The sequence below is a fragment of the Budorcas taxicolor genome, chromosome 1 (genome assembly GCF_023091745.1).
Source record: "Budorcas taxicolor isolate Tak-1 chromosome 1, Takin1.1, whole genome shotgun sequence".
Classification (NCBI taxonomy): domain Eukaryota; kingdom Metazoa; phylum Chordata; class Mammalia; order Artiodactyla; family Bovidae; genus Budorcas; species Budorcas taxicolor.
The window spans coordinates 154,181,116-154,196,618 of NC_068910.1; the positions used below are offsets into that span (position 1 = coordinate 154,181,116).

General features: G+C 41.7%; 1 non-coding gene across 1 annotated transcript; it reads right to left on the reverse strand.

Moving 5' to 3' along the window:
- Positions 1 to 8,417: 8,417 nt before the first annotated feature.
- TRNAE-UUC (transfer RNA glutamic acid (anticodon UUC)) lies at positions 8,418 to 8,490 on the reverse strand. Its single transcript has one exon. It is a non-coding gene; the product is annotated as a tRNA-Glu (tRNA).
- Positions 8,491 to 15,503: the final 7,013 nt, after the last annotated feature.

Consider the following 15,503-nt stretch of genomic DNA (forward strand, 5'->3'; position numbering starts at 1 on the left):
TCACAAAGGTGAATGAGTCTCAGAAACACTGATAGAGTTATACCTTCCTGTGTCATGTTGGTGGGAATTTGAATGGTGATCTTTCTGAAGGATATTTGGCAGTAGTTATTACAATATACATTCCGTTCAACCCAGAAATTCTACCTCTAGAATTCTATCCTACAGAAATTTGTATGTATGCAAAAATGCATGAACAAGGACATTTGTTAAAGCATTATGCAAAGTAGGAAAAAAGAAAACAACTCAAGTGCTCAACAATATTGGAGCACGAAGTAAATTATAGTGCACCTATGTCTGTCCATGGGATTTTCCAGGGAAGAGTACTGGAGTAGGGTGCCATTGCCTTCTCCGATAGACTATTACACACAGCAGTAAAAAGGAGTGAGAGGAAGGTAATTAGAAACAGCAGGAAAAGTAAAAGCAAAACTCCATAATATAAGGTATGCTGTTAATATTTTTTAATATGGCATGGTTTTGAGCAATTAGTAGACTGGGATAAGGAGAATTCACTGTATTAGCTATCAACAGCGCTGTGACCTTGGAACAACAGAGAAGGACGCACATCACATTGTTTATCTCTGCAGTGAACAGTATTTATAGTCATGATAATATGATAACGTAAGTGCTCTTCAATATTTTCCGTCTCTCAAAATCAACCTACAGAGCAAAAGACTTGATTAAGATTACAAAAGATTCATAAAGTTACCAAAAATTGTTACCAACCATAACAATCTTACAGTAAAATGGTGGAAGGGGCTGGGAAGCACGATGGCAAGGACCAGTGTGCTAACGTCGTTTTTTTGAATATAGTTGATTTATAATGTTGTGTTACCTTCAGGTGTATTGCAAAGTGAATTAGTCATATATATATCCTTTTGCAGATTCTTTTCCCATATAGGTGATTTTTTTAAATTGGAGTATAGATGCCTTACAATGTTCTGTTAGTTTCTACTGTACAAAGAAGTAAATTGGTTATATGCATTCATACGTGCTCTCCCGCTTGGATCTCCCTCCCACACTTCCCCTCCATCCCACCCACCCAGGCCATCACAGAGCAACAAACTGAGCTCCCTGTGTTATATAGCAGGCTCCCACTATCTATTTTACATGTGGTAGTGTATAAACGTCAGTCCTAATCTCCCAATTCACCCCATCACCCTCCCCTCCCACCCTACTGTGCTCACAGATAGATGTTCTCTACGTCTGAATCTCTATTCCTGCCCTATTAATTGTGTTGAAAGTCCGACTCTTAGCAACCCCATGGACTGTAGCTTACCAAGCTCCTCTGTCCATGGGATTTTCCAGGCAATAGTACTGGAGTGGATTGCCATTTCCTTCTCCAGAGTATCTTCCCAACCCAGGGATCGAACCCAGGTCTCCCGCATTGTAGACAGATGCTTTACTGTCTGAGCCACCAGGGAAGTCCATTAATTGTGTTGATATCCTTATTCTCCGAGGAGGGAGAAACATTGTCAGGGGGCAGTTTTGCTTGGTTTGCATTGTTTCAAATTTTTGTAATGTGAATGTATTCATATACTCTTTGTGCACTTAAAAAACTGAAATTGCTAAGTTCAATTTTTAAGAAAAAGAAAAAAACATGAGAATAATTTTTGAAAGCCCTCAAAGATCTAATTTAAATATCTAGATATATCTGTGACTGTATTTTTATCCAATTATCTGGGAAAATATTCTATTTTTCATTTCAGTGTGCAGAATAGAACCATTCTTGAAATTCACTACATTTTAAAGGTGTTTTCTAGTATATTCATATAAGGAATTTAAAGTGTTCCTCTTTAATTTTCCCTTTCAAATCAACATGTATTAAGTAACACACTTGAAATTTTTATTAAAATTATAGCAACATAATACCAAATGAGAAAAATAGAACAAAAACATCATCCTAAAATGATTTTAAAACCATTTAATTATCCAAAATAATTATCTCTTAAGCCCCAATTATAATATATTATGATGTTACTGAAATGCCAACTGTCTTGGGTCATAGATAAAAGTGGTGAAATTTAAAAAAAAATTCACTCCCAGTCTAATAGTCAACATCTATTTACTGTTTAAAAACACTCTGTTGTCATACAAGTTCCTGAGCTATGTAGCTTTCAATCACACGTTAAAATGATGGGGGAGGTTGAGGCATAAAAATGTGTTAATAAGAGCTATTTCTACTCTAACATATTATTTGTTCCCTCTGTATCTTCCCTAATGAGCAGGATGGTGCCTTGCCATATCCTTACACAAAGCATCAAAGAGCGTCTGCCTCCTAGAGTCTGGAGGGCGCTGGGTCTCTGCTGACTTCACAGTCTTGAGACCCAGGAGGTGAGGTGACAAAGGCTGCCCATCACCACCATGAGAGGAAAAAGCCAATGCTGACTGCCTTCTCCCTTCTGCCTGCAGTCTCTCACCAATGCATCTGATTGGCAGAGCCCAGATAGTATCTGAAACCCTGCTGGCAATGAAATATGAGAATTGTTCTCAGGTTTCTAGACCCTGCAAAACAGGGGATAAGTGAGTTCAAAGGGGCCAGATACACATGGACAATATCTGACCCATTTGTGTTTTACCAAATTGATATGGGTAAGCATTATTTGACTAGAATACAAGAATCTTTGAAAGTGTATAGAGAAGACTGATTACTGGCTGGAGAGGAGAAAGGAAAGAGAGCAAGCTAGACTTAAAGATGGAATGGGTTAAAGAGATGTTTGCTAGAGGTCTGCAGTGGTCCTTAACCAGGAAAATTACACCATGAAAGCGTCCTTTAGGATGGCATATATTGCTGTTGCACTGAAGAGGACTTTGTGTGTGTGTGTGTGTGTGTGTGTGTGTGTGTGTGTGTGTGTATAAAGAAAGGAGGGACAGAGAGACTTGAAATAAAGAAAGCTTGCTGTCCTAAGGTGCACTTTTAACAATCCACAAATGAGGTTATAGAGACTGTGAATTAGGATAAAAGTGGCAAAAGTGGAAGCAAAGGGGCACATGTGAGAGATGTGGTCCCTGGGTCCAGAAAGAGAAACTAGCCCCCAAGAATAGCCTAGTGTCCATCACACTAGACTAGGATCTATGCCTTCATGCCCTGTCTCGTGGAGGAACAGCCAGCCCACAGCTCAGGAGCCAGCATGTCAGCAATCATCCTTTTCCAAGAAAGACTGCAGCTTTGCTTCTGCATTTTTATCTCCTTTTCCAGTGCCTTTGCAACAGTTCCACTAAATATAGAAATGAGGCGAGATGAGCTGAGGGGTTCCATCGTGTTCCCTCCCTCTCCCATTGCCTAAAGGAGAACTCCTCTCTTGCCTCAAATCCAACATTCTTACAACTCACAAACTGCAGTTTCTACTCCAACCCCACAGGAACACGGCTTCGATCAGGTGATCTGACCATTCTTTCATTCAGTCACTCACATTCAGCAAACATTCATTGAGTAGCTACTCTGTGTCACGCTCCATTGAGGATTTAAAAGTTAAACTAACAACACTAAAATTCCTGCATTACGGAGCATCCATCCTAGTAGGGAGAAGTTACATATAGAATACGTTAGAAGCTAAGTGTGAAGAAGAAAAACAGTGCGATGCCCTCCTTTATAGAATTCTTTTTTTTTTTTTTGCTGCTGCTGCCTTTCTAAACATAAACTACTTTTCAAGATTCAAAGCCACTTTTTTTCTACTCTGTGCCTTGCCCAACCCTTTCAGCCCTCAGCAGCCTCATCTTGTTCAACGCCTCTTATAGTCTGCTCACATCTTTGTGTACTGATTATGCACACAACACTCTTCACTTCTGAAAAACATGTTCTAGAAGAGATGTGGTTACATGTAAACCTAGTAAATGAGAATTTTTCTTTTAAATGTTCAGTGAGGTCACATGACTTTTATAGGAAGATGTGTAAGAGACCAATCGATGTAACAAAATAGAGAAGTAAAACTGAAAGAAGACACACTGACCTGTGTTGGATATTAGGTGTTAGGCAAAAAAATGAAAGGGTGAGGTCAGGGCTGAATTGGGACCGATTTACAAGAAATGAAGAGGTCTTTGTAGTGAAGCCATGGGACAGGAGAAGAAGGGGAGTAGAGGGAATGTATCTGGAGAAGAACATTTTTAAGAGGAATGGTATCACAGAAATATGCAAGAGAAAGACTATGAGCACATAGAAAAAGAATACGTGGAGCAGCATCTGAAGGGAAAAAGTGTTAATATCATTCTGCTCATGATAATATTCTAAGAAGCATGATAATATTCTAAGAAGCCAAATATTTATAACCAGGGCAAAGCTAATCAGAGGTATCGTTTGGACCAATCATCTTCAAATTTGATAAGAAAAATCCCCTGGCGTGTTTTTTAAAACTATAAATTCCTAAATATCCTTGCACGTGTGCTTAGTCATTTTTGACTCTTTGGGACTGTAGCCCGCCAGTTTCCTCTGTCCAGGGAATTTTCTAGGCAAGAATACTGGAGTGGGTTGCCATTTTCCACACCAAAGGAATTTCCCAACTCAGGGATCAAACCCACGTCTCTTGCATCTTTTGCATTGGCAGAATTCTTCACCACTGCACAACCTGGGAACCCCAACTGTATCCCTAGACCAACTGAACTAGACTCTTTGGGAGAAATCACTAGGAATGTGTACTTCTGTTGATTATTTATTCTGATTCATTTAATCTGGTAAGTTTGGAAAACACAACTTGGCAAAGGCTTTAATGGTGAGTGTCAGGTTTTACTACCTGCAATACTTTCTGGTTGCCATTAGCTTTGAGAAGAGCCATAAATAACAATGGCCTTGGTCTAGGATAATGCTGCAAATGTGGTGTGTCAGCTCTCTGCAAGTTTATACTATAAAGCTATGGTATATACTGTTGATTGGCTGACCAAGAGTTATTCCAACTGCTTTGCTGTTTTAACTAAGGTAGGACTTCCCTGGTGGTCCAGTGATTAAGATTCTGTGCTGCGCTTTCCTGGTGGTCTAGTGGTTAAGAAGCCACCTGCCAGTGCAGGGAACATGGTTCAATCCCTGGTCCGGGACGATCAAACATGCTGCAGAGCAACTAAGCCTACAAGCCACAACTACTAAGCATGCACACCACAGAGCACATATGCTGCAGCTGCTGAGTCTGTGAGCTGTAGCTAGCGAAACCCACATGCCTAGAGCCCGTGCTCCACAACAAGTGTATACCACCACAATGAGAAGCCCACACACCACACAAACAGAAGCTCCCACTCGCCACAACTAGAGAAAGTCCACACACAGCAATGAAGACACAGCATAGCCAAAAATTAAATGAATAAATAAATCTTAAAAAAAAAAGTATTCTGTGCTTCCAGTGCAGGCAGCACTAGTTCGATTTCTGATTGAAGAACTAAGATCCCCATGGCAGGTGGAGAGACCAAAGAAAAAGAAAAAAAGCAATAGTTTGGAAAAGCAATTCACTGTCCCATGTATCCTTGTTGCTAGATGGGTCCATGTGATACATATTGGCCGTTTAGAGGTTTCCTGGGGGCTTCTGAAAATGCTTTCATTCTCTTGGTATAAAAGGCAGACATAACTAGCACCATCCCACACTTTCCTCCTGGTTGGATCCAGGTGTGACACCTGTCTAGTCATGGCAGCTGCTTAAGGATTGAAGGGACCAAGCAGGAGGACACGAGGGACAATGACCCTAACCTTGTGGATTTGTGGATCTCGATTGCTTGTTGTGCCACAGGAGGAGGAGGAGGAAGAGGAGAAACAGGAGAGGGGATCTCTGTTCCTCTAAGTCATTTTTAAAGCTGGTTTTCTCTCCCTTGCAACTGAAAACATTCCAAACTGTCAAAGTAGAGGTGGACTGAGCCCAGGCCTGAGACAAAACTTCATCTCTAATAATTACTGATGTTGAGCATCTTTTCATGCATTTGTCGGCCATCTGTATGTCATCTTTGGAGAAATGTCTATTTAGGTCTTCTGCCCATCTTTAGATTGGGTTGGTTGTTTTTTGATATTGAGCTGCATGAGCTGTTTGTGTATTTTGGAGATTAATGCTTTGTCATTTGCTTCATTTGCAAATATTTTCTGTCATTCTGAGGGTTGTCTTTTCACCTTGCTTATGGTTTCCTTACATATATACATTATTGATACTATGTATAAAATAACTGGTGAGAACATACTGTACAACACAGGGAACTCTAATTAATGCACTGCAGTGACCTGAACAGGAAGGAAATCCAAAGGGGAGGGAATATATGAATGTATATGCAAGAGCCTCTGATGAGGGTGAAAGAGGTGAGTGAAAAAGCTGGCTTAAAACTCAACATTAAAAAACTAAAATCATGGCATCCAGTCCCATCACTTCATGGCAAATAGAAGGGGAAAAAGTAGAAGCAGTGGTAGATTTTATTTTCTTGGGCTCCAAAATCACTGTGGACGGTGACTGCAGCCTTGAAATTAAAAGACATTTGCTCCTTGGAAGAAGAGCTAAGACAAAACTAGACAGTATATTAAAAAGCAGAGACATCACTTTGCCAACAAAGGTTCATAGAGTCAAAGCTATTATTTTTTCAGTAGTCCTGTATGGATGTGAGTGTTGGACCATAAAGAAAGCTGAGCACCAAAGAACTGATGTTTTCAAACTGTGGTGTTAGAGAAGCCTCTTGAAAATCCCTTGAACTGCAAGGAGATCAAACCAGGCAATCCTAAGGGAAGTCAACCCTGACTATTCATTGGAAGGACTGAAGCCTAAGCTGAAACTCTAATACTTTGGCTACCTGATGTGAAAAGTTCATTGGAAAAGACCCTGATTCTCAGAAAGACTGAAACAAAAGACGAAGAGGGCGGCAGAGGATGAGATGGTTAGATAGCATCACCGACTCAATGGACATGAATTTGAGCAAACTCTAGGAGACAGTGGAGGACAGGTGAGCCTGAAGTGCTGCAGTCCGTGGGGTCACAAAAAGTCAGCCCCTGAACATCAACAACAAAATGACTGATTAATTTTGCTTATAGTAGAAACTACTACAACACTGCAAAGCAACTGCAATCCAATAAAATTAATTAAAACAAAGACTCCTTTGTCTTTACAAATACGCATGTGTAAAAGGGTGGGCTTACCTTCTCACTAGGGGATAGATGAGGAAAAGGGTACAGAGATACTGAACCCCAGAATCTGAGTCAGAGGGAGAGTTCTAGAAGGGGAACAGAGTAGAGAAAGTTGATACTTCATGCCAGGGCTATCCTAATAATAGGATATTTGCCCAGGATAAGGCAAAAGGATATGTTGTAACTTCACATTCCCTCAACAAAATGCAAAATTGATGCAAACACGGTACAGTGAGTAGTGAAGGGGGATTCAGCTATCAGGGCATGTGTTGGAAGTCTCAGTGTGCTATAAGCAAAGCATCTGACAAACTAGTACCTTGTTTTTCTGATGATTTCATCTCTTACAGGGTAAAGGATACTACCAGAAGAACTGCTACTTTGTATTTAATTCTAACAGAAAGAGAGAGAGAACTGTTTGTGAAATGGATGTGAAGTCTCAGGGAGAAAGTGTACAGGTTAGTTTAGATGGTGTGATACCCAAAGTTGTCAGAAGTGCTGCTAGACATCAGGAAATTAGCGTTTAGGAAACTGAAGGGAAAGATGAGTCAGACTCAATGGCCTAAGACTCTAAAGGCAAGATTATTTTAAAAGTCTTTCAAAAATGAAATTTTCAACTCGACAAATATTTATTGATCACTGGCAACATGGAACAATCTGTACCAGGAGCTATAAAATTCTTACTCTTGAAGGATTTATTGCCCATGGAGGGAGGACAAGGAGATAAATGCTCAAATGCACAGCTACCAATTATTGAACATCTACTGTGAAAAACAGTAAGATTAATAATTTATATATAATATTTAAAATATTTACAAATGCTCTGCATGATAGATATTATTCTCAGTTAACAAATAAAGAGACTAAATGTTTAGACTGGTGGAGTAAATTGCTCGAAGCCTCATTGCTCCAGAGGAAATGAGCCCCAGCCTCCCTTCTCTTGCATTTATGGGATCAGCTTGATCCTTGATCATAAGGCCAAAGGACACCTTCTTCTTTTCCCCATGAGTGTTCAAGAGCACCCGGAGTTCACTGGCACAGATTTGGCCCCTGAAACTAGCAGCTTTTAACAGTTGACTACAAAGGAATAAAATTAGTCCCATCTTTGAAACTGGAATATCTGCTAAACTCCTGGTGGGAGAATTCATTCCTTGAGTGAAGACTTAACCTTTATCAACCCTTCTATATTGAAAATCTTTCTCCTGAACTATCAGGCACATAGGTAAATCAGCACTTAAAAAAAACAACTGTTTAATGACAGCATGTGTAGAAAAAGATTTATCTTATGAGAAGTTATATATATTTATTATTATTATTGTGTGACTACACAGCTCGGCTTTTGGGATCTTAGCTCCCAGACCAGGGATCGAACCTGGGTCCACAGCAATGAAAGTACCAAGTTTTAACCACTGGACCACCAGGGATTCCCTAGATTGACTCTTTAATGTTGGAAATTGCATAGTTGTACAATATGTTTAGAAGCCTAAGATGTTTGTTTATGGATAAATTGATTAGAGTTTTACTCTACACATTTAATGAATTATATAATGTATTAGTGAAGTGAAGTAGCTCAGTCGTGTCTGACTCTTTGCAACCCCAGGGACTGTAGCCTACCAGGCTCCTCCCTCCATGAGATTCTCCAGGCAAGAATACTGGAGTGGGTTGCCATTTCCTTCTCCAGGGGATCTTCCTGACCCAGGGATCGAACCTAGGTCTCCTGCATTGCAGGCAGACGCTTTAACCTCTGAGCCACCAGGGAAGCCCTTATAATGTATTAAATGGTTGACTAAATAAAACTGAAGACTTAACCAATTGTGCATTGATCACAGTTGGCATATAAATCTCTCTCTTTTTAAAATTTATTTATTTGGCTGTGCCAAGCTTTAGTTGCAGGATTTGGGATCTTCATTTGCAGCATGTGGGATTAAGTCCCCTGATCAGGGATCAAACCCCAACCCCCTGCATTGAGAGCACGGAGCCTTAGCCACTAGACTACCAGGAAAGTCCCCCTCTCTCTTTTTTTTAATGTGAATGAAACAAGCTAACACTCACTCTATTCACTCCTTATTAACTGAGCAATTAATCCTTGACTAAATTATTGGAAAATTAAATTTACACTCTTATTATTTACCTATGGAAATTCAACTTACATGTTTTAATTTAAAAAAAAATAATAAAATCAATGAGGCCACTGGATGTGAGGAGTCTAGAAATTATGTTTTCAGAGGTTCACTGACTCTGCCTAAGAGGATGGCAACATGAGGTATGCTCAGCTGAAGAAACTCACTGAAGTGAAAGAGCCGCAAAACTAACCACACCCTATTTCCTGTATATTCCTGGAAGGGGAAAGTAACCCGTAAACTGAACATGGAAATTACATTACAATGCTTTTAATGTACACAACACCAGCTTTCCTGAAAGTTGAGGAAAGTTGTCCATGTTTTTCTTTTCGTGGCCAAAAAGGACTATGTTTAGAAGTAAATAATGAAGAAACTTGATTCATTCACATCGATATGCAGAGAAATTAGAGAAACTCATTAAGCAAATTGTATCAGTTATTTGTTTTGTACAGAAACATACATGTATAGAACTTTTAAAATCCCTTCATTAAGTGAAAAGTGAAAGTGTTAGTTGCTGAGTCCTGTCCCTCTCTTTGGAAACCCCATGGACTGCAGCTTTCCAGGCTCCTCTGTCCATGGGATTCTCCAGGCAAGATTGCTGGAGTGGGTTGCCACGCCCTCCTTCAGGGAATCTTGCTGATCCAGGGATCAAACCCAGGTCTCCTGCATTTCAGGCAGATTCTTTACCATATGAGCCACCAGGGAAGCCTGATGGCCTGGTATAAAGTGGCAAAATTGAGAGCTAGCATCTACCCTGCTCCCTCTGGCCACTCCCTCTGACCAGTGGTAGGTCCCAGTAGAAAAAGGTATATCTAGTTCTAACTGGTCCACCCAGAAGAAATACAAAGACATGGGGTTGCTGGCTGAGGCCCTGTCTCATCAGTGAGAAGGACAAAGGGGGTAACCCAGAAAGAGACTTTCTCATGAGGGTGTAGGTATGACTGTAAAAACAGCCCCTCCTGTGTTCTGTGCATTCTGGACAGCATGAACCTAGGGCCACATCATTGGTGCTTTGCTAGAGGAAGTGGGGTGGACCTGTTCCTGGGCAAAGCATGCACTTCTTAAGAAGATGTCTATAGGACTGGGTTGGGTCTCAAAGAATATCATTTTATTTGTCTACTGAAAACCATACACCCCTGGCCAGTACTATTTTGACTCTAATGGGAAAACTACTCAATAATTTGGTCTCTTCCTACCTCCTTATAGTTCTTTCTTTCCCCCTTTGACCCAAAGTGATCCTTGACCCAGAATCCCAGGGTGTTAGAAATTGATAATCCTTCAAGACCAAATCCAACAGCCTCATGCTTTCTGCATGATAGAATGGAGGCCACTCTGTGCTTTCTGCCCCACTTAATTCTTCCAATATCTGCTCACATTTTACATCATTCACAGCTATTGCAAAATATGAGCTAGAAAACTTTGCTCACTGCAAATATTGTTCTGCCTAGTCCCAACCCAAAACTGAGGAGTATGAGAAGAGAAAGAAATTGAGACATCAACATGCTTTGAAAATGTAAAGCACTGGTGACATTCATTATATTATTTGTATGCCATACACACTTTTTATTTCATTTGTTAGAAACTTCTTTGAGAGTTGGGGCTGTATGTTTTTTAAAAAATATTTATTTATTTATTGGCTGTACTGTGTCTTCGTTATTGTGTGGGCTTTCCTCTGGTTGTGGAGAGTGGGGGCTACTCTCCAGATGCGGTGTGTAGGCGTCTCATGGTGGTAGCTTCTCTTATCGTGGAGCAAAGGCTCTGTGGAGTGTGGGCTTCAGTAGCTGCAGCTCCCAGGACCCAGAGCATAGGCTGAGTAGTTGTGGCACACAAGCTTAGTTGCTCCAGGTCATGTGGGATCTTCTGGGATCAGGGATTGAACCCACGTCTCCTGCACTGCCAGGTGGATTCTTTACCACTGAGCTACCAGAGAAGCCCTAGGGCTGTGTCTTTTACATTATCTTTTAATATGTATGGACTGTAGCACAGGAGCCTGAATGTCCAGGAATTTAATAAGTGTTATTTGTTGATGATGATCCAATCTGTCCCCTGGCCTCTTAGCAGTATCCCACATAATCATCCTGGACAGATAAGAATCCGTCCTGCTTTGAAAAACCTCCGGGGAGTGAGAAGCTAAACCTTCTTCCATAACTCATTTCAGTGTCTAATAAGGCTTAGTGTCTGCTGGAGATTCTTTCCAAGAACGTGGCATTTAAGAATGTTGCCCAGTAAACACTAAACTCCCTCTAAGACATTGGAACTGGTCACTTGAAGGACTAGAACTATCCTAGAGAGTGGTTGCTGCTGGGGAAGGTAGTTGTATAGGAAGAAAAAGGGCAGAGATTATGTCTGTTTCCAGCTTGGAGGGAGTGGCATTGCTCTTGTCTGTTAGTAGAGCTGTCTAGTGTTAAGAATTTGGGATGCCTAGAAGTCAGGAAACTGTGGGGTTGGGGAGAGCTCTACGATGGTGGAGGGCAAGTCTGTCACAGGCCACCCAGCTGCTTACATGCCTCCCCAGAGCTGTCTATGATGAGAAAATGGCCATTTCTATTCTCCATTAATATTCCCTGATCATCAGTGTTAGTGCCTGTTAATGGAAAAGGAATACGTATACTCTAGCCATGCTACAAATGAGATGGATGGATGCTTCCTTTGTAGTGTGTATGTGTGTGTCTGTGCACGTGGGCACCTGTGCATGTGCACATGTGCAAATGAAAGTTTTGTGGAGGTGCAGACCTGGAGTGACAGGAGGTGAATAAAGAAAGGATTGATCAGACCCTAGCAACCTCTCAGGGAAAAGCAGACTCAGGCAGGGGATCAAAATCAAAATCAGGGCTGAAAATCAAAACAGATGCCCAGAGGAACTGCGAATTCGGTGAAAACCTAGGCAGGGAAGTGGAAGGGCAGAGTTAGAGGCAGAATAAGGACTGAAGCGAGGAAATGTAGGTCAGAGAAAGCAGACCTGTTGATAGCAGGCACTAGAAGGGATGAAACAGAGCTGAGTCTCCAGGAAAATGAGTGTCAAGAGGCTGAAAAGTTAAGTTTCAGCCTAATGGTTGCGATCCAGATCAGGGCAGGGCTTGCATCCATCCTACGCCCAATTTTGGGCTGGTGGAAGGGCTGAGGAGTGCTGTGAGGACAGGATCTAGGCTGAAGGAAGGCAGGTTGGTGGCCTGGCCTCCCTGCCAGGGGTCTGAGATGAAACACAACTGGATGAAGTAGCTGTCACTGGTTAGATCTGAGAAAGCATCTGGACCTGGAGCAACCAAGCCAAGTTTCAGTTCTTTTGTGTCCTGAACTGAAGGAAAAGAGAACAGGCCTGAACCTAGCTAGAAGCTTGTTCTGAGACCAGGAGAGGCTGGGGGCACATAAGGCCCCCTCAGTGACAACCAAGTCATCAGCCACTTAGAAGAATCTAGGTCAGTGTGGGTGAAAGGCACCCTCAACTACCATGCCTTAGTCAGTCCTTCTCAGGGTCCCCACACACGGAGAAGGCAGATGATTGGAGAACAGTAGGAAGCCATGGAATTAAAATCCTACGATCATGAACTTCTTATTGCCAAATTCAGACTTAAATTGAAGAAAGTGGAGAAAACCACTAGACCATTCAGTGAAGTGAAATCGCTCAGTCGTGTCCGACTCTTTGTGACCCCATGGACTGTAGCCTATCAGGCTCCTCCGTCCATGGGATTTTCCAGGCAAGAGTGCTGGATTGGATTGCCATTTCCTTCTCCAGGGGATCTTCCAGACCCAGGAATCAAACTTGGGTCTGCCTCATTGCAGGCAGATGCTTTACCGTCTGAGCCACCAGGGAAGCCATTCAGGTATGACCTAAATCAAATCCCTTATGATTATACAGTGGAAGTGAGAAATAGATTTAAGGGACGAGATCTGATAGACAGAGTGCCTGATGAACTGTGGATGGAGGTTCGTGACATTATACAGGAGACAGGAATCAAGACCATCCCCAAGAAAAAGAAATGTAAAAGAGCAAAATGGCTGTCTGAGGAGGCCTTACAAATAGCTGTGAAAAGAAGGGAAGTGAAAAGCAAAGGAGAAAAGGAAAGAATGCAGTTTCAAAGAATAGCAAGGAGAGAGAAGAAAGCCTTCCTCAGCGATCAATGAAAAGAAACAGAGGAAAACAACAGAATGGGAAAGACTAGAGATCTCTTCAAGAAAATTAGAGATACCAAGGGAACATTTCATGCAAAGATGGGCTCGATAAAGGACAGAAATGATATGGACCTAACAGAAGGAGAAGATATTAAGAAGAGGTGGCAAGAATACACAGAAGAACTGTACAAAAAAGATCTTCTCGATGGTGTGATCACTCACCTAGAGCAGACATCCTGGAATGTGAAGTCAAGTGGCCTTAGGAAGCATCACGACGAACAAAGCTAGTGGAGGTGATGGAATTCCAGTGGAGTTATTTCAAATCCTGAAAGACGATGCTATGAAAGTGCAGCACTCAATATGCCAGCAAATTTGGAAAACTCAGCAGTGGCCACAAGACTGGAAAGGTCACTTTTCATTCCAGTCCCTAAGAAAGGCAATGCCAAAGAATGCTCAAACTACCACACAATTGCACTCATCTCACATGCTAGTAAAGTAATGCTCAAAATTCTCCAAGCCAGGCTTCAGCAATGTGTGAATGGTGAACTTCCAGATGTTCAAGCTGATTTTAGAAAAGGCAGAGGAACCAGAGATCAAATTGCCAACATCCGCTGGATCATCGAAAAAGGAAGAGAGTTCCAGAAAAACATCTATTTCTGCTTTATTGACTATACCAAAGCCTTTGACTGTGTGGATCACAATAAACTGTGGAAAATTCTGAAAGAGATGGGAATACCAGACCACCCGACCTGCCTCTTGAGAAACCTGTATACAGATCAGGAAGCAACAGTTAGAACTGGACATGGAACAACAGACTGTTTCCAAATTGGGAAAGGAGTACGTCAAGACTGTATATTGTCACCCTGCTTATCTAACTTATATGCAGAGTACATCATGAGAAACGCTGGGCTGGAGGAAGCACAAGCTGGAATCAAGACTTCTGGGAGAAATATCAATAACCTCAGATATGTAGAAGACACTACCCTTATGGCAGAAAGTGAAGAGGAACTAAAAAGCCTCTTGATGAAAGTGAAAGAGGAGAGTGAAAAAGTTGGCTTAAAACTCAACATTCAGAAAACAAAGATCATGGCATCCAGTCCCATCACTTCACGGGAAATAGATGGGGAAACAGTGGAAACAGTGGCTGACTTTATTTTTGGGGCTCCAAAATCACTGCAGATGGTGACTGCAGCTATGAAATTAAAAGACACTTACTCCTTGGAAGGAAAGTTATGACCAACCTAGCAGCATATTAGAAAGCAGAGACATTCCTTTGCCAACAAACGTCCATCTAGTCAAGGCTATGGTTTTTCCTGTGGTCATGTATGGATGCGAGAGTTAGACTGTGAAGAAAGCTGAGCGCTGGAGAATTGGTGTTTTTGAACTGTGGTGTTGGAGAAGACTCTTGAGAGTCCCTTGGACTGCAAGGAGATCCAACCAGTCCATCCTAAAGGAGATCAGTCCTGGGTGTTCGTTGGAAGGACTGATGTGGAAGCTGAAACTCTAATACTTTGATGATGCAAAGAGCTGATTCATTTGAAAAGGTTCTGATGCTGGAAAAGATTGAGGGCAGGGGGAGAAGGGGACGACAGAGGATGAAATTGTTGGATGGCATCACCGACTCAACGGACGTCGGTTTGGGTGGACTCCGGGAGTTGGTGACGGATGAGGAGGCCTGGTGTACTGCGATTCACAGGGTCACAAAGAGTCGGACTCTACTGAGCGACTGAACTGAACTGTGGAATTAAAATCCTAGGATAACACAAGAAGACCTAAGTGGTATTAAGAGCTTGGAGAAGTGTGGGTGGAGAGGTGAGTCATAAATAGTGGTTTGTAAGCCTTCTAAGGACAGTCAACCCCTTGGAACAGAACAAAGTCTCCACACACTTGTCCGGCCCCTATTTCCTATTAGCTCCCACAAGTCATTTTCTTTAGCCTTGCAGGAACCTGACATTAGTTTGCTCAAATTGTAAACGATTTATTTTATGAATGCTGAATCACAGGACCGTGGTTCAAGGAAATAATCTTCACATATAAGAATCCCTGCTCTCTCCCGAAATACTTCTTTTCTTGCCTCCCTCATGTGTGTGTGTGTGTGTGTGTGTGTGTGTGTGTATGTGTGTGTATGTGTGTTGATTGGAATATCTGTTCTAGATACCAGCATCAATTTTAAAGCACACATTTTCAGAAACTTTCAGGTCGAAAAC